This window comes from Nicotiana tabacum, chromosome 22 (genome assembly GCF_000715075.1).
Source record: "Nicotiana tabacum cultivar K326 chromosome 22, ASM71507v2, whole genome shotgun sequence".
In the NCBI taxonomy this organism is placed as follows: Eukaryota; Viridiplantae; Streptophyta; class Magnoliopsida; order Solanales; family Solanaceae; genus Nicotiana; species Nicotiana tabacum.
The window spans coordinates 199,952,013-199,977,602 of record NC_134101.1 but is presented as its reverse complement, the minus strand read 5'-3'; positions in this window follow the sequence as shown (position 1 = coordinate 199,977,602).

Here is a 25,590-nt window from a genome sequence, read left to right as displayed (position 1 = left end):
GCCTATTTTTATTTCTATTTTAGCCCTATTTCAACCCAATACCAGCCCAATTTCAATTTAAATTTACCCAGCCCAAACCCTATTACCTGATCTGGCCCCAAAACCCTTTCAATCTATGATCAACAGCCACAAACAACCTTTACCTAAAATAAAACAAACGACCCCCAAACCCTCTCATTTCCTCACCATCCGCCGCCCTGAAATCCCTCTCCTCTCTCAAATGCTCTCAAACCAAACCCTAATCGTCACTCATCTATGGCTATCTTGGTGGCTTCTCACCACTCCCCAGGCCTCTAATGGCCTCCCTCACATTGGTATTGCCATCTCCAGGGTCCTCAAGGGACCATGGTTAGTTTGCTTGCATCTATAGCCCTTTCTTGCCTGTTTCAAGCTATCCTGGTTTGATTCGGAGTGAGATATTTTCCTATATCTATGGGTTTCTAGGTTTGATTCTTCATATCTGTGATTGTTCTTCCCGAAGCCCTAATTTCTTTCTTTTGAACCTCTTAGATCTGTATAGATCTGAAATGGTTTGGACCTATTTCATATGAGTTTTACAAGAATCTTTTGGTGTTTTACAGGAATTGTGTGATTTTCGAATAATTTTTCATTTTTTCTCTAAACTAAGGTTTCCGAAAATTTCTTTTCCAAAATGTTTGATGTCTTAAGTGTTTGATCTTCTGCTTCTTATGTGTTTTGACTGATTTTGTAAGTTTGCTACAATCTTAACTCGCTTGTACTAAAAACCCTAATTTTGGAAATTCTTTGTTTGGTTTCTGAGTACTGGTGTACTGACTGTGTTATTTCCTTGGTTCTTGTAATTTCTCTTTAGCCATTTGAATGCCTCGTGCTTTTCTTGTTCTAATATACGTCTACCAAATTTCTTAGTTCAACCTTTCACTGATTCTATATATTTGTGTTCTTCCTGACTATTTATGTTAAGACCTATATCTTTCTCCTTAAATAAGTGTCGTCTTCTTGATTTAACAATTTGTTTCGTTAAAATTATATGTCGAATCCCGACTATTCATTTCTACACTTATTTTATCTGCTAAACTTGTTGACTCTTTACCTGATTTTCTCTTTGATTGGACCCTTGATTATTCTGAAGTCCTTATTTCCTGGTTTGATTTGAACACCTTTCCTTAATGAAACTTTTGATTCTTACCTCTCTACTCAGTTTAATTGAACTGTTTGCCTTAATTAATTTTTCCATGCCTTATTTGCTATTTTATTGATTCTTACTGATTGTTTCCTTAATTGAAACCCCTGTGCATTCACCCCTAATTACCTATTATGTACTCGATTTTCTTCCTTAAGTATCTGTCCTGCTTTTACCACTGATTATCACTTGATTAAAGGGAAGACTTACTGATTTTACATGTGATTGATTCCCTGAATTTCTCTAATTGCTACTTAATTGATCCCTTACCTTATTTTGCTAAGCTTTTGATTACTATATAAACTACCTCCTATTCTCACTTCTAAGAAAAAAAACATTAGTTTACAAAAAGCACACTTACACTCTAAAGCTCTCTTTTCTCCTCTACTACTTGTGATATTCACTGGTCTAGTCGGCTGAAAGCCAAGGCTAGATATTGGAAGTACATCTGCTTTATATTCTGCACTCTTTTCTTCAACTAGTATGTCTCTAGTTAAATTTTGAAATCCAAACCTTAAGTGTTTCATTCTTGCACTAGTTCATCAACTATGAATTCAACTTGTATTCCTGCTTACTTCTTTGCCTAGCATGTCTAAACTTTGTCCTGTTCACTGTATGATTAGCATATCTACACTTCACTTAGTTATTTAATACTTATCAGTATGTTTGTGAATATTTATTCAATCCCCTAATTATGTGATCATGTTGGCTATTTGATGTATGTTTAATCCTGTTCAAGACATGTCAGGCTTTCTGTATTACAACTGTGATCTATATCTTAACCACTTACTATCCATGACTAGCCTTCTAAGTCTCTAAGACCCTAAGTGTTTTATGCAGTTTGTTGACTATATGCTTCCTCTATACCCTATCCATGTACCCTCAATGTGACTCTCATGTGTCCCAGTCCCTTTATCCCCATATGAGATCTGTTTGTTGATTCTGAATTTGGATGTTTTAATAACCAATTAATTATTTGCTATCTTCAAAAGTTTTTTGGTACTCTTCTCAAACTGTCTTTTACCACCAAACTACTTCCTGTTTCAGAAAACTTTTTCTCTCCTAAAGTCATCTTTGTACTATTTTCAAAACTATGTCAAGCACTCTAACGTTACTCTTAGAATACTAGGTTTTGCACCTCTGATTTGTGTACAGCCTTAAGATCCTTGAGATCTCTCTGAACTCTGGCATGTTAGAGCTGGCCTTTCCACACTACACCTAAATCGGTTATTATTTGAGAAAAGGTCTAGGTGTGAGCACTGCCCGGGATCCTTGAGATCCTTAGGGAACTCTGACACAGCTATACACGAATTTGTCCATGGAACTTTGGGAATTTGAGGCTATTGGAGGCTTGGAAGTCATTTGGGCCTACTTCAGGCTCCCTATAGATTAATTTTCTATTTACGCAAATTTGTCATTTGATTCATTGGTTTGTAATAATTATTGTAAACAAACAGTGGGGTGATTAGTGAAAAAGGGAGGGTAGTTGTGTATATTAGGCAAATTGGGTAGACACCATGCCTATAGGGTCCATGTTGATTCAAATGTGTTTGTTATGTTTGCTTTACTTCCACACAATTAGAAACCATGCCTATAAGATCTAAAATGGCTTTAATAATAGAGATCATGCCTATAGGGTTGAAATCAGCTCTATAGGCCTATAGGGGTTTCACTTTAGTTAAATGAATGATGTTTGTTTTACCTTGCCTAATTAGCAATCAAGCGTATAAGACTTAAAACAGTTCAGTTAGAAAAGTCAGTTCAATTCACGTTTGTTCATTCTAAATCAGTTTAATTAATTAATCGGTCCGCTTCTTTAATAAGTTTTCAAAATACTGCCTTAAATTAATACTGCTAGAAAGCATGCTTATAGGATCTCGAGTTATCCGTTTAAAATGGCTTACCGTTTTCTGCATTCCTAATTAATATTGATATCATGTTCTTAGGATATCACTATTATACGCTTAGGCAAGCATATAGGGCGATTAAAATCATGCAACTAAAAAACTGCGCTTGTTATTAGTGACTGCTCACATTCAGCAGGTTCAAAAAATCAGTAGGCAAGATGAATATGTCTTTGACACTTTGGTCCTAGTTAATACTGTATAATCATTGCGAACATAGATATCATGTTTTAAGTTTTCTCTTAAATACTTGAAATTGTTATTTGAGACATGCACTTACTTGTTATGTTTGTGGAGGTAAATGTGAGCCCTTAATCGTTCCCTCTTGAAATGCAGTCTTAATTGTTTTTGATTGACATCTAGACTTTTATCCTTTAAATACTTTAGTATGGTCTAGAAATACCTAAATTAGAGGTCCTAAATACCTCCAGGGCCAAAAGGACGGGTAATGGCACGCGTAGGGTATCTTTCAAGGTTGATAGAATGCTTTAGGCTATGACCAAGGGGAGGGGATTGGGTAGTAAGGAATATGATGGCCACACGCTAATGTCACGGGTAGCCCCTCGTTGAGGAGTGTTTATCGGGCATTGTATGAGTGTGATCCTATAGGCTAACCAACCTAGGACCCCTCTTTCCCAACTTCCGTTGTTTAAACAAATTTATTTTTCTTTATATATGTGTAACTTGTTCAAACTTTTTCCCTGTTCCATTACTTGAATCATATATGTGCTTAGAATGCCTTTACTTGCAAGTACGTGTTAAAAATGTTTATTTGTTTATGACTAATTCATACAGTTTAAGTTTGGTCGGGACCCACATTGTGGACCGTGAGGGGTGTCTAACATCTTCCCCTCAAGGTTATTTAGAGCCCTTACCCTAATCTCTGGTAATGCAAACTAGTCTAAGAGTTAATCGCTCTAGGTGCCCTAACGCACCATAATCTGTTAGGTGGTGACTCTTCAAATACCCAATTCCCAAAAGGAAATGAGTTATTTTCCCCCATGATTGTCGAAACCCGGACTCCACGAGGAAAAAAGGGGCGCGACAACATGGTGACTCTGGTAGGGATATTCTTAGGCTCTTACCATAACGAACTTCTCTTTTGTGAATTAGTTCAAACATGCTTTATCCCACGTACCCTTTCCCCTTATTTGAATTTAACTATCTATTTTCAAGCATTTATGATTTCTTCATTCCTGAAACTTACTTGTCTCCTTGTTTTCTTTTTCTGTAATTGTCTCTTCAATTATTTAAATACTACATTTATTATTTTCATACGTGCAAATACTTGACAAAATGCTCTTTATTGCTACATAAATCATGTTCAACATCATATTCCACTCGTGCGTATTAAATCCTATAGCAACACTTGATGAGTGGTTGCGCTCTTCCAATTTATTACCCTTAAATTCGGAAAGGCTTATTTGCGGTAAAACTAGTCGATCAACGGTGCTGTCGACGGTTCCGTGCCTTTCCCCCTTAAGTTGTCCACTTGAGGGTACCAGTCTAGACCCCTATAGTAACCTTACTCTGATTGAAATTGTGCATGCATCATTGTCAAACCTAGTCAAATTAATATGTTGTCCACATAATGATCCTTTAAGACAACCCTTATCCAAAATTCCACCAGGGTTTCCATAATTCCAACGGACACAACCGTGTTCTATGCATTAATTTGGATAACTAAATACCAATGTGCTAATCATGAATGTACAAATAGTCGAGTCTGGTGGGGAGAACGGCCTAATTTTTTTTGTTTTGTAGAAAATGAGGCATGAGGTCCCCAGATTTGGCATGGTCAGCAACATTCCACCATTGCTACTAGAATGGTGGGAGGACCTTTCCTCAAGTGACAAGAAACATGTAAGAAAACACTTGGGAAACTTGCCTTCTCTACTAGACATTCAACCAAACAACAGGTTGATCGAGGCTGCCACTTTATTTTGGAATAGTGAAAGGGTTGTGTTCCGTTTCGGCGACATAGAGATGACTCCACTCCTGGAGGAATTTGGGGGACTTGCGGGATTGACTTGGTATAGCCCTGGGTTGTTGGTACCGGAGAATCGTACTGGTAAGGGGTTCCTAAAGATTATGGGGTTGAAGGAAAAATGCTGACTTGGGATGCCTGTAGAAGTCCTACATACCTTTCAAATACCTATACAAGTGATATGGACATAGAAAGTCCTACCGTACCTTCCATGACGAGCTCTCTATCACTTTTCTAAGACACATCCATCGCAGAGTGTGCGTGTTCATTGTGTGTTTCTTATTCTTGATAGTGTTCCCAATGAAAAGGGAAAGAATCCATACTAAGTTGGCCATGGTCGCCATGACTTTGATGAAGGGGATCAATAGGAAAACATACACTATAGTCCCCATGATCATAGCCGACATCTACAGAGCTATGGAGCACTGTTAAAGAGGGGTTAAGCATTTCGAATGTTGTAACATGTTACTGCAGTTGTGGTTATTAGAACATCTTCAAAAAGGTCACTATCGCCAAGAATTTTCGCGAAGGGCTTGGAATGACCATATTGCCTTCCATCACCCCAAGCAGATGACTTACATTCCGGATAGGTTTCCTCAGTCAGAAAGCGCCAAAGAGTGTGTAAAGTTCTTCGACAATCTGACCAAGGAACAGGTGCAATGGATGTTTGAATGGTTCCCAACAGACGAATTCATCATCAGATCCAGGGACGCTCCACACTTGGTGCTGATTGGGTTGAGAGAGATATACCCTTATGTCTCTATCTGAGTCATGAGGCAAGCAGGCAGGAAACAGGTTGTACCCAGGATCACCAAAATGATCCATTTCAGAGCAGACATTCAGGATGATGATATCCCTTGCAAGTTCCAAGCTCAGCACATGTGGCACTTCAAGATCATCATGGAAAAAAACACCATTGAGCCAGACAAGTATCATGCGAGGTGTGAACTTCTCTACCCAGCATGGTTAGAGGACAATCTGAAGGGGATGGTGATGCTAGGAGCTGGTCGAGGGAATAGGATCATAGACGAAGAAGATGAGGCTTAATCCAAATATAACAGGCTACGCAAGAGAGTCCACGACTCTGCGAATGAGCACTGGGAAATACACTAGAGAAACATGAGGTTGATCGACGAATGGAAAGAAATGGCTGTCACTTCCAACAAAAAGTTGGAATATCTGGAGCGAGGATTAGTGGAGCTAGAGGGAAAAGTCATAAAGAGGATTGAGGATTGCCAGAATGCTGAAGGAAGTGAAGGAGGACATCTGGCCAGAGCCTACCTGCTGCTGGGTCTTCGCGAGCTGGGGACCCTGTACGATGGACTCAAGAAGATCAAATCTAGGGAAGGTCCTTCTGGGACCAAGTAGGCTAGATTTATTTTCTTTCCTAAATGTAATAAGTCCAAGTGCCAATAATGACTTACTTTTCTATTGTCTTAGTGTCATTTTGGAATTTGTCTGTTTTCACATTATGAAATGAAGCATTTACTGGCATCTAAAGTTCTCCAAATTTATTTGTCACTAGGCCTACCTCACAAAGTATGAGATGAGATCATGCCGTCATTCTTAAGATAAATAGTAACGATGAAGCATTAAATGACTTAGATTTATACATATAGGATAAGCAACGAAAATAACCTGGAGTTTGGTGGCAGACCTCAGTAATGATAAATCAAAGTAAGAGTTATGGTATCTAGATGCAGTAAAATCATACGAATAGATGATCGGGTCTAATAAGATATAGCAATATTTGTAAGTTCAACAAAGTACCGAGCGAAGAACTCCAGTATATTTATAGATGCCCAGAGGGACATCTTATCAAGCTCTGTATATGTTCACAAAGTGAGGCCTATAGATTGGCTAAAAGCTGGAGGAAAAAGGAGAGAAGATTGCATAGGCGCATTTACAAGGTTAGAGTCGTACAGGCTGTATGATAGAAGATAGCAACAGTTTCGAGATTGGAAGAATTCTGACCACAAGTCGTGGTATGAGAAAGAGGCCTAAAAGGGGAAATGCCCTGGCCTTTGGAATTATTTATAGAACAGTTTCCTAGATTGCAAGGAGAGTACTAAAGTATTCGGAAGACATAAGTTATGAAAATGATAAGTGTATCAGCCAACATTCGAGGACGCATGTTCCAAAAGGGGGAATGATGTTACACCCTTGTTTTCGTACGTGAAAGTACGCCATAAGTAAATTGATAAAAGCTCGAAAATGAGATGTTACATTCTGCATTTTCGTACGTTAAAGTTTTGTCGTAAGTTAATCGATGTAAGTTCGGGAATGAGATTATTTTAGGATTATAAATATTAAGCTATTTCAAACAAGTGATAAGTAAATTCGTGAAGGTGAAAGGTAAGCAAATCGAAGAAATGAATTTCGTCGAAGTTTGATATTTTGGAATAAAATACGGCCCGAGCTAAAATACCCGGTATATATATGGACTAGTGCCATACAAGGTACCACATGGCTATGATAGTAAGGTGTACAAAGTATGTTAAAAGTGATTAGTATTTTAAGTAATTTTAACTAATTCTTAATTATTTGAATAATTGGGTAATTATGGATTTTTAGTAGGAGATTAACTAAGTAATTAAGCTAATTAAGTGATTAAGTTTTTGGATAAGCTTAATAGCCCCCCCCCCCAAACGTGGCAGCCCAAGGAATATTAATTTAAGTGACTCTTCAATCATATTGCTAGATGGCACACTTTGGGAAACATGTGGGGCCCGACAAAAAGACCAACCATTTATAGAAATTTTGTTACATCATTTGGAGAAACTAACCATCTTTAGAAAATCTCATCAACATTAAACATGAAGGCCATGCTATAGATGGAGCTCCATAGCTTATTTGAAATATCATAACACAATATAGTGTGAGATTTTGCAATTTTAAGGAATACGGTGCAATCTTTCTCAAGAATATCATACGAATATTTCCCTACTTCGGTCAGCCGTTACACGTTTTTTGCAATAGACAGGTTTTAGAGGGATTGTCAAGAGAATCGACTCAGGTATGTTAAGGCTATCCCTTCTTTCCTTCTGGCATGATATATACGACACAAACGAAACGAGAAAATGCATAACTTTCATAAATGACTCTATCCATAGAAGTATTAGAGGTACATGTGTTCTTGAATTCCCATATGGCTTATTGTTCTATCGTCTAATCATGGGTCTCAAAAAATACATAAGTTGATAAAGTTTACTTCATGATATTATGCAAAGGCATAATGGTCTTATGACATTCAGAGAGATTTTATTGACGTACTTCTCATGCATTGCATTCATTTATACATGTACATTGACCCCTGATCAGATGACCAGATGGCGTTATATACACGTATATATGTAAATATATGTATATGGGATATGGGAAAAGGTTACGACATTATATACACACCACCACCTGATCAGCTGGCATACGTTGATGAGTTTGCCCACAATGGCCGAGATGATATGATGGGATGCCCTCAGAGGCTTGATGATGTTATGAACACATGTACCTATGCACGACATGATATTTATATGCATATGCATGGAATTATACATATTAATAATTCACAATGTTATTCAGACTTACATGTTGAGTCTTTTACCTCATGTTTCTCTCATGACTATAATTTACTGATTCTCATTCCTTACATACTCGGTACATTATTTGTACTGACGTCTCTATTTCCTAAGGATACTGTGTTTCATGTCGCAGGTCCCAATAGACAGGTTGAGTGAATTCTGAACTAACATAGATATACGAATATTGAACTGTCATGAATATTCGATACTGAACTGACGTGAATATCTAATCACTAAACTGACATCGATATCTGAGAACTAAGCTAGAATGAATATCTAAGTACTGGACTAATATTAGTATCTAAGTACTGAACTGGCGTGAATATCTGAGTACTAAGCTGTCACGACACAATTTCCATTATAGGTCAGGATGACGCCCAACACTGATCAAACTAGTTGATTTCCCTTTTAAATAATTTACCAAGTGGATTAATCTTCCCCATTTATTGTAAGATTTAGAAATTCATAATTGGAACACAATTAAATGGAAGCAAGTGAATACAAATCGTAATCATGTAAACAAATCCAAAATCATATGCCTACTAGTGTGTGAGCCAAGACATGGTGCCACAAGTATGGGGACAATCTAGTAGAATATACAAAAGAATTCTAACCTACTTTCTGAAAGAAAATAGACAGAAAAATAAAGCATGATAGAGACTCTAGCTGCTACAGAATGGCTCAGAAGGCAGCTCACCGTGAAGTCTCGGGATGGGGATCAAATCTGCGTGTCGGACTGATGGCCAGATGCACCAACCTCAAATCCAGTACAATTAAGTACAGAAGTGTAGCGTGAGTACATAAAAATATATACTCATTAAGTATCTAGTCTAACCTCAAAGAAGTAGTGATGAGGGGTCGACTTAGACACTTACTAGGGTCAACAGTATAATAATATGAAATTCTAATTAAGCATGATATATAGAGATGACAATAAAAACTTAGGTAAAGAAAATAACTGAACAATCCTTTCTACATATTTAATAACCGAATCATTTCCTTCATTTGAAACAAGTAATCTCTCAAACAAATTAATTAACATCAAATATAAAGGGACTTTCAGTTCTACTATCATGCACGAATTATGCCAAGGACATACAACCCGATCCCAATATACATATACATAGTTGTGTGTACTGCCGAGGATCGAATGACACGAATCATAGATGCATCTATTAACCTGCCGAGGCGAACGACCCGCTCCCATGAGAGTGTGGAAAAGTCACCCCGCTCGAGAAATATACTTGCGATGCGGTTAAATATAATTTATCAAGTTAATCATAACATCCCTCAATTCTTTTCAAAATAAAGAAATTGAACTTGAAACTTTTGAAATCTTAATATCCTCAACTTAGCTCCATTTGATACAATTAAAAAATATCATCAAATAACAATGTCCACAAATCATGGTGTAAACTTAAAACTACCCGGATATAAGTAGGAATAGTAGCTACGTATGGACTCTCATCACTTTGTGTGTACGTAGACCCCACAAATAGGAGCATATATTAATTAAGCTCACCTATGGGGTAAATTCCCTCTTACAAAGTTAGAAAAGACACCTCGTCTCAAGGTCTACTTTTCGGTCCAAGATTATGCCCAAACCCTCAATTTGGCGCCAAACGACTCGAAACTAGTGAAATGTTATATAAAACTATTAATATATGCTTAAACGTTTATAACCTAACTATAAAAGTAATTTCCTAAGCCTATTTGCAAAAATTCCTAAAACTCACCCCTAGGCCCACGTACCCGGATTCGAAAACTTTTTGAGTTACCCATAACCTCATGAACTCAAATAATAATCAGTCTGTATCTAAACTGATCTCTTTCCTTATTTGAATCTGTTAAACAATGATTCCTTAATTAAAGGGAACCACCCGTGTAATTGATTCTGACCTATGATTGTTTCCATGTTTGTATCTTATTACTTTTCCTTCACTCATTTTCAAAAAACTATAAATACCCTGCACCCCCTTCTTTCAAAGACACGAACCAATTGAATTCAAAAATACACACTTCACACAAACTCTCTCTCTTTTCTCTGTTACTACCTATGTTGCTACCTTGTCTAGTCGGCTGAAAGCCAAGGCTAGGCTATGGGAAACTTGCCTACTTTTTCTTTCTGTAATTGCTTTCTTTACTCGTATGTCCTAATTACTCTTCCAGCATCAATAACAATATGTTTCTTTACTAATTGCTTCACTCTTACCTGTTTCCTGCTTATGTTTAATCGAGTTTCATTATCAAGCATGCTATGATCTGCCTTTTTTTTTTCTAAAATAATGTTTTCTCGTGTATGAACCCCAATACCCATCCCCCGTATATGTTGTGTGTTCTGGTTGGTTTATAGGCATGACAACACCATCTATTACTATGCGTGCCCAAACCCGGTCCCCGCCTAAGGATATATGCTCCTTGCAATGTATTTCCCAAACCCCTGACCCCTTTGTGAATTGTTGATTCTGTGATTTTACCTTTACTACTACTGTTTTCAACTCACCCCTCTCTCCTCTCCATTCTTCACTCAGTTCTAAATCTCTACTCCTGCACTTCCACCATATTCTTAGACTTAAGTTCTACCCCTCTTGTGTGAGCCTTGCCTTGGGACCCATAAGCTGCCTCTGAACTTGGACACATAAGGGCTGGTCCTTCCACACTCCACTCATCTCTATTTGGTTATGCAACTTGGGTGTGAGCACTGCCCGGGGTCCTCTTGAGACCCTTAAGGAACTTTGACACACTCAAGTCTGAGAAAGGCTTTGAAACAATGGCATTTAAGGTGGTTTATTCCATAACTATTTTGTAATAAACATTTGGGGGCTTGGCTAGTGAAATGGGCTGGATAATTATGCATGCTCAAGGGTAGATATCACGTCTATAGGATCTAAAATTCTGCATGATCAATTCTGCAATTTAGATATCATCTGTTGTTCTGCATGTTTAATTCTGCATCTAGATACTATGCCTATAAGATCCAATTTCATTAAATTCCTGAATGTTCTACATTTAGAGAATATGCCTATAGGACCTTTTAACAATTCAAAAGTTAGCATACACAAGTCCATAAAATGTTCAGACAAAAACGTTTCCTAGAAAATTCAAAGATCTAGCAATAATCAATCAATACATTTAAGTAAGATGTTCACTACTTTCCTTTACTCTTTGTTACTCCACTTTAAAAGGCTAATATTAAAACTATAAAAAGGAATTTATTTTGCAAAGAACAAAAGAGCATAATCAGGTAAACATCAAGGGATTTTTATGTGATGGGAGAGTAGGAAGCATCTTTAAAATAATTGTAATAAAAAGAGAGATGATATTATTTTAAATGCATTCTGAGATCTATTTAAATGAATAGATGTAGGGAATTCAAATGATAGTCACTTTCTCCTAATATCTCAATATATTTAAACTGCGTCTAGTGCAGTTATTCTTTGTTTCTATGTGTGCATGTACAAAGCTGTTAAGTCATGTGTTTGATCTTTTTACAATCAGAGAGATTTACTTGCCTGTGCAGACAAGAAATCAAGATGACATTAACTTTTATATGATATTAGCTTTGAGGTTAGTGGTACTATCCAAAACTATTACACAAGCATTACCATCTATTATTGTATCCTAACCAAGTTTATCACTCAAAGGTCAAAAGGGTATCCCTTTGTACAAAACATCTTGTATTTATACTGAATTCGAGGAAGGGCCGCATTTCAAGGGGCGTGACGTAGATAGCCTTTCACTAAAAGGTACTTACAATAATTATTTATAAATAGAACTTTAGAGACCACAGGCTCTTCTGTATTGAGAGGTTTTTGAAACCTATGGCTTCGTCTGGTTGCAGAGGAAGGGTTTCTTTTGGCCATGGATAAATCTGTGGTTTGCTAGAGAATCAGAAGAGTATTAGGAAATGGAAGGTTTTTAACAAGAGATTTGAGATAAGCGAAAGTGCGTCTTTTGGTTACTAGAAGGGTCAAGTACAGACGGAGGTGATGGTTCTGAATGACTACTTGGTGGTACAATTAATAATTACACCTTCACAGTAAAAGTAATTAGTGCACGGGTAATTTAGGAAATAAAATATACTAAAAATGTAAAATAATTTAACCATTTAAAAAAACTGGTTAAATATTTGGCAAAATGCCAATCCTTCTTCTAAAAGAGGTTTATTGAAAATATCAGCATGTTGAGAATCAATATTAATAAACTCTAATGTAATATCACCTTTTGCAACATAATCACGAATAAAATGATGTTTAATTTCTATATGCTTTGCTCTAAAATGATGCACAAAATTTTTAGATAAGCAGATAGCACTGGTGTTGTCGCAAAAAATAAGGGTGGTAGTAAGACATAAATCATAATCAATGAGTTGATGCATAATCCATAAAACATGTGTACAACAACTTCCAACAGCTAGGTATTCTGCCTTAGTTGTTGAAAGAGCAACACAATTTTGTTTCTTGCTGTGCCAAGATACTAAGGCATTTCCCAGCAATTGACATGCCCCACTGGTACTCTTCCCTATCAGTTTTGTCTCCTGCAAAATCTGCATCTGAAAAGCCTCTCAAAGAAAAATTGTTAGTATGATCATACCATAGTCCTAATCTAGTAGTACTAATTAAATATCTAATTATGTGTTTAACTGCAGTCAAATGGGATTCCTTAGGAGCTGATTGAAATCTAGCACATTTACATAAACTAAACATAATATCTGGTCGACTAGAAGTTAAATAAAGTAGAGATCCAATCATTCCTCTCTACATGGTTTCATCAGCCATTTTTCCATTGTTGTCTTCATCTAGCACAGTAGTTGGACTCATAAGAGTGCCAATAGACTTAACATTTTCCATTCCAAACTTTTTGATAAGCTCCTTGGTATACTTAGTTTGGCTAATGAAAATTCCTTTAGGAGACTGCTCGATTTGAAGTCCAAGGAAGAAAATTAGTTCTCCCATCATGCGCATTTGAAATTCACCTTTCATGGAAAGAGCAAATTCTTCACAAAGAACAGTGTTAGGGCTACTAAAGATAATGTCATCAACGTAAATTTAAGTAATGAGATTACTAGAATTTGATTGCTTAATGAAAAGAGTTGTATCTATATTACCTCGTTTGAAACCTTGATTTAGAAGAAAAAACTTAACCTTTCATACCATGCTCGCGGAGATTGTTTGAGACCGTACAGGGCTTTAGTCAACTTGTATACATGGTTTGGAAAAATGGCATTTGCAAACCCATGGGGTTGTTTCATGTATACTTATTTAAGTATATAACCATTTAGGAACGCACATCCATCTGATATAGTTTGAATCCTTTGTGAGCGGTAAAGGCAGGTAAGATTCAGATGGATTGAAGTCTTACCACAGGTGCAATGATCTCATCATAGTCGATTCCTTCATGTTGAGAGTAACCTTGAGCCACTGGTCTTGCTTTATTCCGAATGAATTAGCCTGATTCATCCAATTTATTTCTGAAAACCCATTTAGTCCCAACAACAGAGGAGTTTTGAGGTTTTGGAACTAATTCCCAGACTGTTTTTTCTCAAACTGATCTAATTCTTCTTTCATAGCGTTGATCTAATGAGAATCGTTTAGAGCTTCATCAACCTTCTTGGGCTCAATTTGAGAAATGAGAGCTACATGAGACTTGTTCTTTTGAGATATCCTTGTATTTATTCCTTCATGTGGATCTCCTATAATAAATTTGTGAGGATATATGGTTCGTTTTTCCATTCATTTGGAGTATTTGCTGTAGAGATATTTTCTTTGTTAGTCGACTAATCTAGTTGAGATAAGTCAAGATCTTCTAGAGGAGCTTCAGTTGGTTGAGTCTGTAGATTAGATGACTCACTTTGATGATCTTTACCAATAATAACAGACTTTTGAGCACAAGAAATTTCCTCATCTTCAGGAAATGTTCATTCCTCAGGCGAGGGTTAGTATCAATAAAAACAACATGAATAGATTCTTCAATATATAAGGTTCTCTTATTATAAACCCTGTAAGCTCTACTTGAGGGAGAGTAACCAAGAAATATACCTTCATCACTCTTTGGATCAAACTTACCCAGATTATCTTTTCCATTGTTATGAACAAAGCATTTGCATCCGAAAGGTTAGAAGTAGGTGATGTTTGGTTTCTTACCATTCCACAGTTCATTGGGAGTTTTTTGAGAATAGATCGAATGAGATACCTGTTAATGATATGACATGCTGTACTTACAGCTTCTGCCCAGAAATAATGAGGTAAAGAGTTTTCCACTATCACAGTTCTTGTCATATCCTGCAAGGTTCTATTTTTCCTCTCTTCTATACCATTCTGTTGAGGAGATCTTGGTGAAGAGAAATTATGGGAGATTCATTGATCATTATAAAAAAATTCAAATGCTCTGCTTTCAAACTCTCCTCCATGATCACTCCTGATGGTAGAGATCTAGTAACCCTTCTCACGTTGAACCTTCTTACAGAAAGCTTCAAAATTCTTTAAGGCATCATCTTTATGACTAAGAAATATAACCCATGTAAATCTAGAGAAATCATCTACAATAACAAAAGCGGGCAGAGTCCCTCTTCGGCGAGCATGCTTTTGCGGCTAAAAGGCCGCTCCTGCGGCTCAAGCCGCTTCTGCGATAACTGCCAACGCACGTGCGCTTTCGTAGGTGTGGTCCCTTTCCGCATCTGCGATGACTGGACAGCCCATGCTGGGCCGCTTCTACGTTCTTTTGCTTGCTTCTGCGAGCTCGCACCTATGGCTGGCGGAGCACAGGTGCGATTATGGTAGCAGTTGGAGCTTCAGCTCTTGCTCCAAATTGCCAACTTGGTCTGAGCCTTGTCCGTTAGACGCTCGGGGACCCCGGCCCCTGCCCGAACATACCAACAAGTTTGGAATCATAAAACATACTCGATTGACTCTCAAAACACTCGAAACAACATTAAAACTAAGAATCACACCCTAAAATCAATTGAGTCAAACTTAAGAATTTCAAGTTCTTCAATTTACTTCCAATGCGCCGAGACGTACTTATTCTACTCGGAATGACACCAAATTTTGCGTGCAAGTCTTAAATGATATTATGGAACTATTTCCGGTCTCAGAATTTCATTCAGACCTCGATATCACCAAAACCCACTCCAAACCAAATTTAAAGAACTTTAAAATCCTTCAAGAACCAACTTTCACTATTAGGCGCCAGAACACTCCCGGTCACCTAAAACCCGATCCGAACATATTTCCAAGCCCGAAATTATCATACAAACCTATTAAATCAATTCCAAGGTTGTTTACTCAATATGTTGACCGAAGTCAAACTTGGCCTTTTAAGCCAACCATAAGGAACCAAGTGTTCTGATTTCAACCCGAACTCTTCCAAATCCAGAACTAGCCATCCCTGCAAGCTCTCCCTATAGCTCCAATATCTTTTGTTCCAACCTCAAGACTAGATCATTTGGTGCCGGAGTACTCCGACCGTCTGAAGCTTCTGCGTTCTCAGCATTTTCCTTTCGAGTGACACTTAAATCGTCCATTTTTGTTTTTCCTTTGCCTCTTGTATTACTTGGAGGAGGAGGAGGAGGTGGAGGGCCTCTAGATCTGGTACGATATGCTGACGATGCCAGTATGAGCGAACTAACCTTAGGGGATGGGAATAAGAAATATAGACTAAGAATCATACTACAATACATGATACTGAAATACTGAATCATTCTGAGTTACATGATACTAGAATATTGAATAGGACTAGACTGAGACATGTATTCATGAGCTGATTATGCAAATTGAAACTTCAACTGTTTATGACATGCTGAGTAATCTAGACTGAGACTCATGAGAATCAAACCTAAGTCTATATTGATTACACGATAAGCTCACAACGTTTAGAATGAAAGTCATGAATGAGTTACGAAGCTAGAGAATAGAAGTCCTGCAACTATTCAAGGAATTGAGCTTAACTATATTTCTGAGGCAATTAATAAAAAAAACATAGTGTAGGAAGAATCATTAACATTTCCAAACATAGAGAGTTAGCCTCACTTACCTTGAGTCTGGCCTTTTAAGCGTATCACGATGTTTTGTCGCCTCTTTCAACTATAATTTATGACAATATATATCAAGAGGAACCAATATTAGTACTATGGCACAAATTTTGGTAATTTAGGAATTTTATCAAATACCTTATGGGTATAAAGACTCATAGCCCTCATTAATGGTGTTTTCTCCACCCAGTTCTCATTATACTACTTCTAGGTGATTTTACAATCCCAAATAGATGTAACTAACACAATTTATCATCACCCAAATGTTTACAATAATTATAAGTCAACAAGCCAAAACTCTAGCATAATTCATATGGTTCCCTTTATCAAAACCATCTACTATTCTCCCAAAAACTCATTAGTTCATAGTTAGAAATGATTAGAGAGTAGAAGCATTACCATTTAGAAGTTCATTCCTCTTGAATTTGAGTTATAGGATTTCTTTTCTTAACAATGGTGTCTCGATCGAATATTTAATAATTGGAAGGATTTACCCATGTTAATAAGGTGTTGGAGAATTGAAATTAACTTAGAGTCATCGTTAGAACTTATCTTGGATGATTGAGAGACCTTGGGGAAGTTGGGTTCTTGAGAGCTCTCCTTTCTAGAGTAGGTTTTCGTGTTTGGGGTGTGAGGGAACGAGGTAAGGCTTTTAAATGAGTGAACATGTCCCAAAATTGAGGAGGAAAATAAACAATAGCTCGGATAAACCTCACAGGTGTGAGGCATCGTCAGGGGTGCCAAAAAAGTCGTGCAAGGCACCATCAGAAGTGCCAAAATAGCCGTGCACGGTGCCATCAGAGTGCCAAAACTATAGTGCCTTACACTATCTGGGGCATTGGGGTTACAGTGCCTTGCACTGTCAGGGGAGCTGATATTAATGCCCTAGACAATGCCTTGCACTGTCTATGACCATGAGTTTTTATGGCCTTGCACTGTCTGGCTATAAGGCAAACCTTTCGTAAACTTAGTCGATTCTATTGAATTTTATGCACCTCACTCTCGATCTTGATTGTAAAACAATTGTTTCCACCCATACTCATCCCGATAGGACTTCACATGTCCAAAAGGTCACATTAATACTCATTTAACGCATCCATAATTAATATAAATTTATGGAGTGTTACATTATCTCCCGCTTGGGATCATTCGTCCTCGAATGATTGTCCTGATTGTAACTACGAGAACCAACCATGTTTCTTAAAACGAACCTCATAATCATTGTCATATAGTTGACTGATGTTGAGAAGATTGTAGCCGCATTCATTTACTAAGTAAACTTCATCCACATCCCATGTAGAGCTTAGTGGAACCTTTCCAACACCAATAATATTTTCTTTGGATTTGTCACCAAAAGAAATTGTTCCTCCATCTAGCTTGGTGACTGATTTGAACAATTGTTTGTCACCCATCATATGTCTGGAACACACGCTGTCGAGATACCATTTTCCTTTTAGATTCTTCTTGCGGTGTTCCTGCAAAACAAGATTACTTATTTTTAGGTACCCAAGCCTGCTTGGGACTTGAATGGTTAGATTTTTTAGATTTAGTTTGATTTGAAGATTTTGGTCTCCAAATCCATCTCATGTTGTTCTTGAATCTACAATGATTTTAGGTGTGACCTCTTTTACCACAGTAGGTGCAAGATAAGCTATTGAAGTTGCCAGAATTATTTTCAGTTCTAATTTTGTTCCTGTAATTGTTAGTGCCATGACCATTTTTACACAAAAGAAACACGCTATTTTCTTTCTAACAAGAATGTTCTGTTCAATCTTGACTGAACTAGAGCTTGAGGCTCTTTGTAGTCCATTCAATAGAAGCCTGAGTTTGTTTACTTCTTCTTGAAGTATATCACGTACAATTTTGCATACTTGTAGTTATTTACTTCTTCTTCAAGTATATCACGTTCAATTTTGCATACTAGTAGTTTTAGGGCCCAATCCTTCTTCTCTCTTTATTTTTATGTCTTGACTTTTCTGAGTTCATTTACTACTCTTTCTATGTTTGCAAGAGCAATATCAACAAATTCTTGAAGTTTATAACAGTTTGGACATAAAGGAGTACGTACCTCACTAGTTCCTTCATCCAATGGTGAACAAGGTCTTCTTGAATCATCTTCGTCATCGCTGTTGTCTACCATTAATCCAAGTTCCTATGATTCTTCATCGTTGCTTAGAGCCACAAAGCACATGTTGGCAATTTCTTCGTGATTAGATTCCTCCTCATCAGTGCATGCTCCAAAAGCTTTCTTCTTTTGCACATTTCTACTAAGCTTCCTTTTTAACTCAGGACAGTCAGCTTGAACGTGTCCGAACTTTCCACATTCGTAACATCTTCCATAATTTTTATTTGTTTCATTGCTCACCCTTCCTTTTCTGAAATTAGACTTACCACTTCTGTAGTTTTTGTTTCTTCTCATCATGTTGGTCACAACATGCAAGAGCATTGCAATGTTTTCATCTTGTTCTCCTCCTTCTACTTCATCTTAATTTTCTGGTTCAGTCATTGTTGCCTTGAAAGCAATAGTTTTCTTCTTCTCTTGAATTTGTCGGTCAAGCATTGCAATGTTTTCATCTTGTTCTCCTCCTTCTACTTCATCTTAATTTTCTGGTTTCTAGAATAGTGAGAAAAAATGGAAAAACTTAAATTGAGGTATGAGAGAGATAATTACCCGCTTTTGAATAATTTGGTGTCCAAAATATATCGAAACTCTGCCGAAATTTTGAAAAAAAGAGAGAAGAAAAGAAAGAAAGGAATTTTTTTTCAAAATACTTCATGTTTGCTGTTGCGTCAAAACGGATGTAGGATACGTAGGCAACCCTCATCGGATCCAGCCCCGCTTTTTCAAAAAATAACCCAAAATTTTGAAATGTTGTCATTTGTTGTCATAACTAAAGTGGATGATGCCGTTTTTGTCTAAATAAGTCGAACGTCCTGACGGGGCACCGGAAGGCCGTTTTTGCAAGAATAGCCTCCAACGGTTTCTTTGCTAATTTTTGGGCACCTAGCAAACATAGCCCTAAAATCTTCCTTTTGAAGTGCTGAAAGGTCGTATTTGCAAAAGTAGTCGTGTTTATTTAAATTTTGCAAAATGACCTCTTTTTGTCAACTTTAACAAAATGCACTTTGTTTCAAACCAAACCCCTTAATCTAAAAGTGCAGAATGAGCACGAGTCAAAACTTACCAATGAAGGTTATGACCAAGATCCCGTTGGAACTACACATGTGGTAGAAAGATTTGGGTAAGCCAAGACGAGACATGGTCAACCATTACTTGGGGGCTCTCACCGGATTGTTAAAGATAAAGCCTAGGGGTGACATAATAAAAGCACTGGTGACATTTTGGTACCCAACTCATAACGTTCTGCATTTCTCGGATTTCGAACTCACAACTACTTTGGAAGAGATAGCGGGTTATGCTGGGAGTACCGAGGGTCTAAGACATAAATACTTGGTCGCTCCAAGGGCTGTCACCCCTCACAAGTTTTTGGATTTGCTAAAAATAAGCAGGCAGGTCCAGTATGCAGATTTGGAAAATGGGTTTTCCACTCTACACTTCATATAACAACGGCACAGATATATAGTAGGATTTAAAAACCCGGAAAGCAGAATTTGTAGTAAAGGGAGTCGACCGAAGTGGGAAGAGCACAGATTTTTCACTTTCATGGTGGCATTCTTAGGTCTTCTAGTGTTTCCTAGGAAGGATGGGAATATTGATCTATGGGTAGCTGGAGTCGTTAATACTTTGATTACCAATGCCAAGAGTATCCTCGCACCTATGATAGTATCAAAAATATTTCGAGCTCTCACAGCTTGCAAAGACGGGGTAGATTTTTTCGAAGGGTGCAATTTGTTACTACAAATGTGGATGATTGAGCATTTGTGTCATCGTCCTCGGTACATGAATTACGGATCTACACTTAAGGCAGAACTTAAGCATGCTGAATAAAGCAGTAAACAAGAAGTGCAATTAAACAACATGAGCCATTAGGTAATTGCACCGAGAGACAGGGATTGACAAATAATGGAGCACAGAGAGTTGAGTTTCAGAATTGAACTAGGAACATACCAGTTAAGGAAACAAAATGCAGAAAAGTAAAGTAAGTAGAGTTTCATAGTCTAGCCCTGGCTTTCAGCCGGCTAGACAAGCAGTAGCACAAGTAGTAGAGAAATAAGAGAGAGTTTGAGTGTGTATGTGTGTGTTCTGAACTAATTGTTTGTGTCTTATGCTAAAGAGAGGGAAGAGTATTTATAGTTTGAGAACATGCAGGAAAATAAGGTAATAAGTACTGACTTAGCATAATTATAGAAATAATACAAATTAGAATAAATTAAAAACCCAGACTCCTTTCAATTAGGGAGTCATAGTTCAAATGGGTACAAGTTGTATCAAGTAGGGAAAAGAACTGATTTTATCATAATAGGAGTAGTAAAAGCATGCATCATGTAATAAGGACTAAGTATGGAATATTTTCAAGTAAGGAAAGTTTATTAACAACATATTGGGCATCTAAATAAGGTAGAGCACAATTTCAATTTTGAAAGTCAGTTCAAAGAATCACAAATAAGATGGAAAATCACATGGAATCAACACTAACTAAGAAAGTGTCACAAAAAATAAGGAAGCAATTTCGGAAAATCAGTACAGAATTACAAGGAAAATACACAAAATCACAGATGCAGGTTTAAGGAGATTACATAAAATCAACATAAATTATGTGAACAATCAATAAAATAAATAGTCGGACCTATTAAACGATAAATAACACGTGTTTGAACAAAATCAAAGAAACCATAAGAACAAATTAGAGCAGGAAACATAAGAGCAAATAGAACACACATGAAGCCTAAAATGTTCATGATAGTCATGCAAACACATCACAAATAGACTCAAACTTCGAATCGAACCCAGAAGTATTAGGGTTTCCTGACAAAAATAAATCGAGCAAAAAGGAAAGACTCAGGTGATGTTTAAACATGCTAAAATCAAAGTAATTGCTAAAATCAGAAAGAAATCATTTTTGCAAAAAGGGTTTTGAAACCCTAGTCTGGAAAATGAAGAAATCGTTTGAAATCGGAGAAATATTTTGAGGAAAACAGGTGAAAACCTTTAAAAAAAACCATAGATCCATCACAGATCTAAAAAAATCGGAGGATTTATAGCTAGGTTTTTCAGAAAATAGCAGAGATGGAGAAAAAAATCGGTTAAAAACTCATAGATACACCTAGACCTAAGACAGATCTAAAGAAAAGTGAAAAATCTCAAGAGTTAGGGTTTCAGAGAACCCAAAGAAGATGAGAGGACTTTAAAATGTTACCGGTTTTGGCTGGAAAAAATCACGGATCTGACTCGAACAACCATGGATGGCCGGAAAATGGCGTAAAAGACCATGGATAGGAGTTGAACAAGATCTGGACTAGATCTCTTCGAGATCTTTCCACGAAATCACAAAAACGAGCAAATAAGAGATGTAGGAGACGAGTATACGTCTCAAACAGCCATGGGAATCAATGAATCGAGTGAGGATCGAAGGGATTAGGGCTAGTTTTGGGTTGCGTTGGCTAGGGTTAGGTTTAGGTCTCAGAGAGGATTAGAGAGGAAAGGGGATTCTAAGGCAGCGGTTTGGTAAGAATGAAGTAGGTTAGGGGGTCGTTCAGGTTAAAAATGGAAGGGAATAATGGGGACCGTTGATCTGGGAGATCAACGGTCGAGATTAAATGGGTAGTGGGTTTCGGGTTTTGGGTATGGGTTAAAAGGGTGTGGATCGGATTTTAATTTGAAATTGGGCTGGGAATTGAGGTCCTGATTTGGGCTACAATTGAAAGCCAATTTGGCTATATTTTAAATAGCTATTTTTCCCTATTTGATTTATAAAAAATAGTAAATAGTTTCTGAAAAATAATTTAAAGTGCTAAAATGATTTATAATTTATAATTAATAATTTAAAAATAGAGGATCCAATTTTATGCATATAAAACATAATTAAACCTTGAAAGGGCTAATATTACAATTATGTACAATTTAGCTTTAAAAATACTAAATATAATTACAAAAATATGTAAAAATTACTTTACCATATTTTGGCATAAATATAGAAATACAATAGATGAATTATCAAAATAATAATTTTGAAAATAATTATTAGGGATTTTATGGATAAAAAGGGAGAAAATAAATGAATTTAAACCTTTAAAATTATGGAAATATAATAAAACCTTTGGACATGCTTATATATGCATATATATGCTATTTTGAAGGTATTTTGCATATTGAAAATATACAGGGAAAAATTGGGTATCAACACACTTCTGCGATTCTTCCTCTGTATCTGCGCTCTCGCAGGTGCGGACATTCCATCGCACCTGCGCAAACTCCCCAACTGGCGAACTCCGCTTTTGCGCCCAACACGCCGCATCTGCTACCACAAAGGTGCGGACAATCATTCGCACCTGTGACCACTGCACTCCCTTCTCCTAGCCGTATCTGCTCTTCCCATCTCACACCTACGAGCTCGCACCTACGATCAAAGCTCCGCAGGTGCGATTTCACCAGAAGACTCCCAGTTCAGCAGCCCTTTAACTCAAAACCTTGATCCGTTAATCACTTGAACTCCACCCGAGTCTCCCGGAACCTCAACCAAATATACTAACAAATCCGAAAATACGATATATGCATTGATTCAATCCTAATGAACTTTTGAACTTCTAACTTCTACATTTGATGCCGAAACCTATCAAATCGCGTTCGATTGATCCCAAAATTTGCACACAAGTCACAAATGACACCACGGTTCTACACTAACTCCCGAAACTCTAATCCGAGCCCGGTAACCACAAAGTCAACTTTCGGTCAAACTTCTAAATTTTTAACTTTTGCCATTTCAAGCCTAATTCAACTACGAACCTCCAAATCACTATTTGGACACACTCCTAAGTCCAAAATCACCTAACGGAGCTAATGGAACCACCAAAAATCCATTTCGGATCAATTTACACAGAAGTCAATATATAGTCAACCTTTTCAACTTAAATTTTCAACCTTGAGACTAAGTGTCTCAACTCATTCCGAAACCTCTGTGGGCCTGAACCAACTACTACGGCAAGTCACGTAACAACAATTAAGCAGTAAATGAGCTACAAATTGGGGAACGAGGCTAAAACTCCAAAACGACCAGCCGATCGTTATAACATCTCATCACAACACAATAAACAACTCGCACCATCACGTGGCCCTATGCCACAGCATTTGTCAAATAACATTACCATTGCCGTAATATTTCTGAAACAACAATACCAATGCCGCAACAATACATAGCTCGTGGCTCAATAACAAGGTATACATGAGTCTCAACGACAACACAATGAACAAAAGAATAAACCTAAGAATGAAAGATATTACATGTAATAACAACTTCAAATAATTGCATAAGAAGAAACTCAATAAGAAAGATAATCCATGTGTTAACAACTTCAATCAAATGCATACAAGAATAAACTCAACCCTTATTTCATCTGTTTGGTCTCTTGAGGCCAAAAAGTTATTATTTAGGTTTCAGAGTCCAGTTTTATGGGGTGTTTCATATCAGTTTTTCATTTTTATACACACTATATTTAGTGGTAAGTTATTTCCAACTAATTATTTTATAGGGAGTACGGTAATCATCAATACAACTTCCAGAACTGGTGTTACAAAGTTATGAGCTACTACAATCGAATCATAATTCAAGTATCCGAAACATAATATATGTATTCTCCGAAAGGAAAGAAACAGTAATAAATATATGATAGAGGTGACTTCAAGGCACTACGGGTCGACGAAAACATCTTTACCTTGAATATCTAAATCAACTCCTATGAAGTCTCATGTATCTCACTACTACCAAGCTCAGTATGGGCACATAAGATGTGCATCAAGTTTCACATGAATATAATAATCAATGTATACTCAATAAATAACATTAACTGACCCTGACGAAGTAGTAGAAAATTTTTGTCAAAAAGATACTACCTTTATATGCAGTTCATAAATATACACAATAACAAAAACAAAAACATAGAAGCATTGTATAGAATATGCAAGGTTCAAGATTAAGATAAATGCATGCTTTCACAAACTATCAAGTCCAGTGCATATGTCATTACATCTCAGCAACATATGTAATGATATGCACAAAGAATCATTTATAAAATGTATCAATAAAAGCTTAATATCACTAATGCATGATAAAAACTTGAACTTTATCTCAAACCAACATTTCCCAAGTATCCAAGAACTCGTGTGCATGCCACTAAGAGAGAAACGTGAGAATGAAATAGATCTATATCCACATCCAATAACAAGCACGGATAACTCAACGTGCATAATACTACAAGTATAGATAATTCAATGTACCATAGCCACAATTAATTGTGAATCTCATATGCAAATGTAAATGCACATGTAAAATGCATGACTATATATAATTCAACATATATATCTACATAATATCAAACCAGGATGTGAAAGATGGCTATTACATGATACTAGCATGGAGAAGATGCTTATGTATTCATGTAACAAGTAAACAAATAATTTAGGTGAATCATGTAAAGCAAGTAAAACCTACAAGCATGTCATACTAACCCAATATGGATATACAATGTACATGTATATACGCTCGTCAGCTCGTCTATTGATTATCCTCATACACGTGGCATTTCACAAACAAGTCTGTTTATGAAAAATTCTCTTGAGTTGAGGTTAAAGTCTTAACTTACTACTAACCCGGGCTAGCTTCAAGCTTTAAAATACCCTTTTCTCACTCAAAAGCCCCCATACGTCCACAATTTATTCAAAAAGCACTTAACGAGCTCAAATATAGATATATGGCTAAATTTCATGAGCAAACGATAGGTTTAGGTAAAAAGCAATAAAAATCAACAAAAGTTAG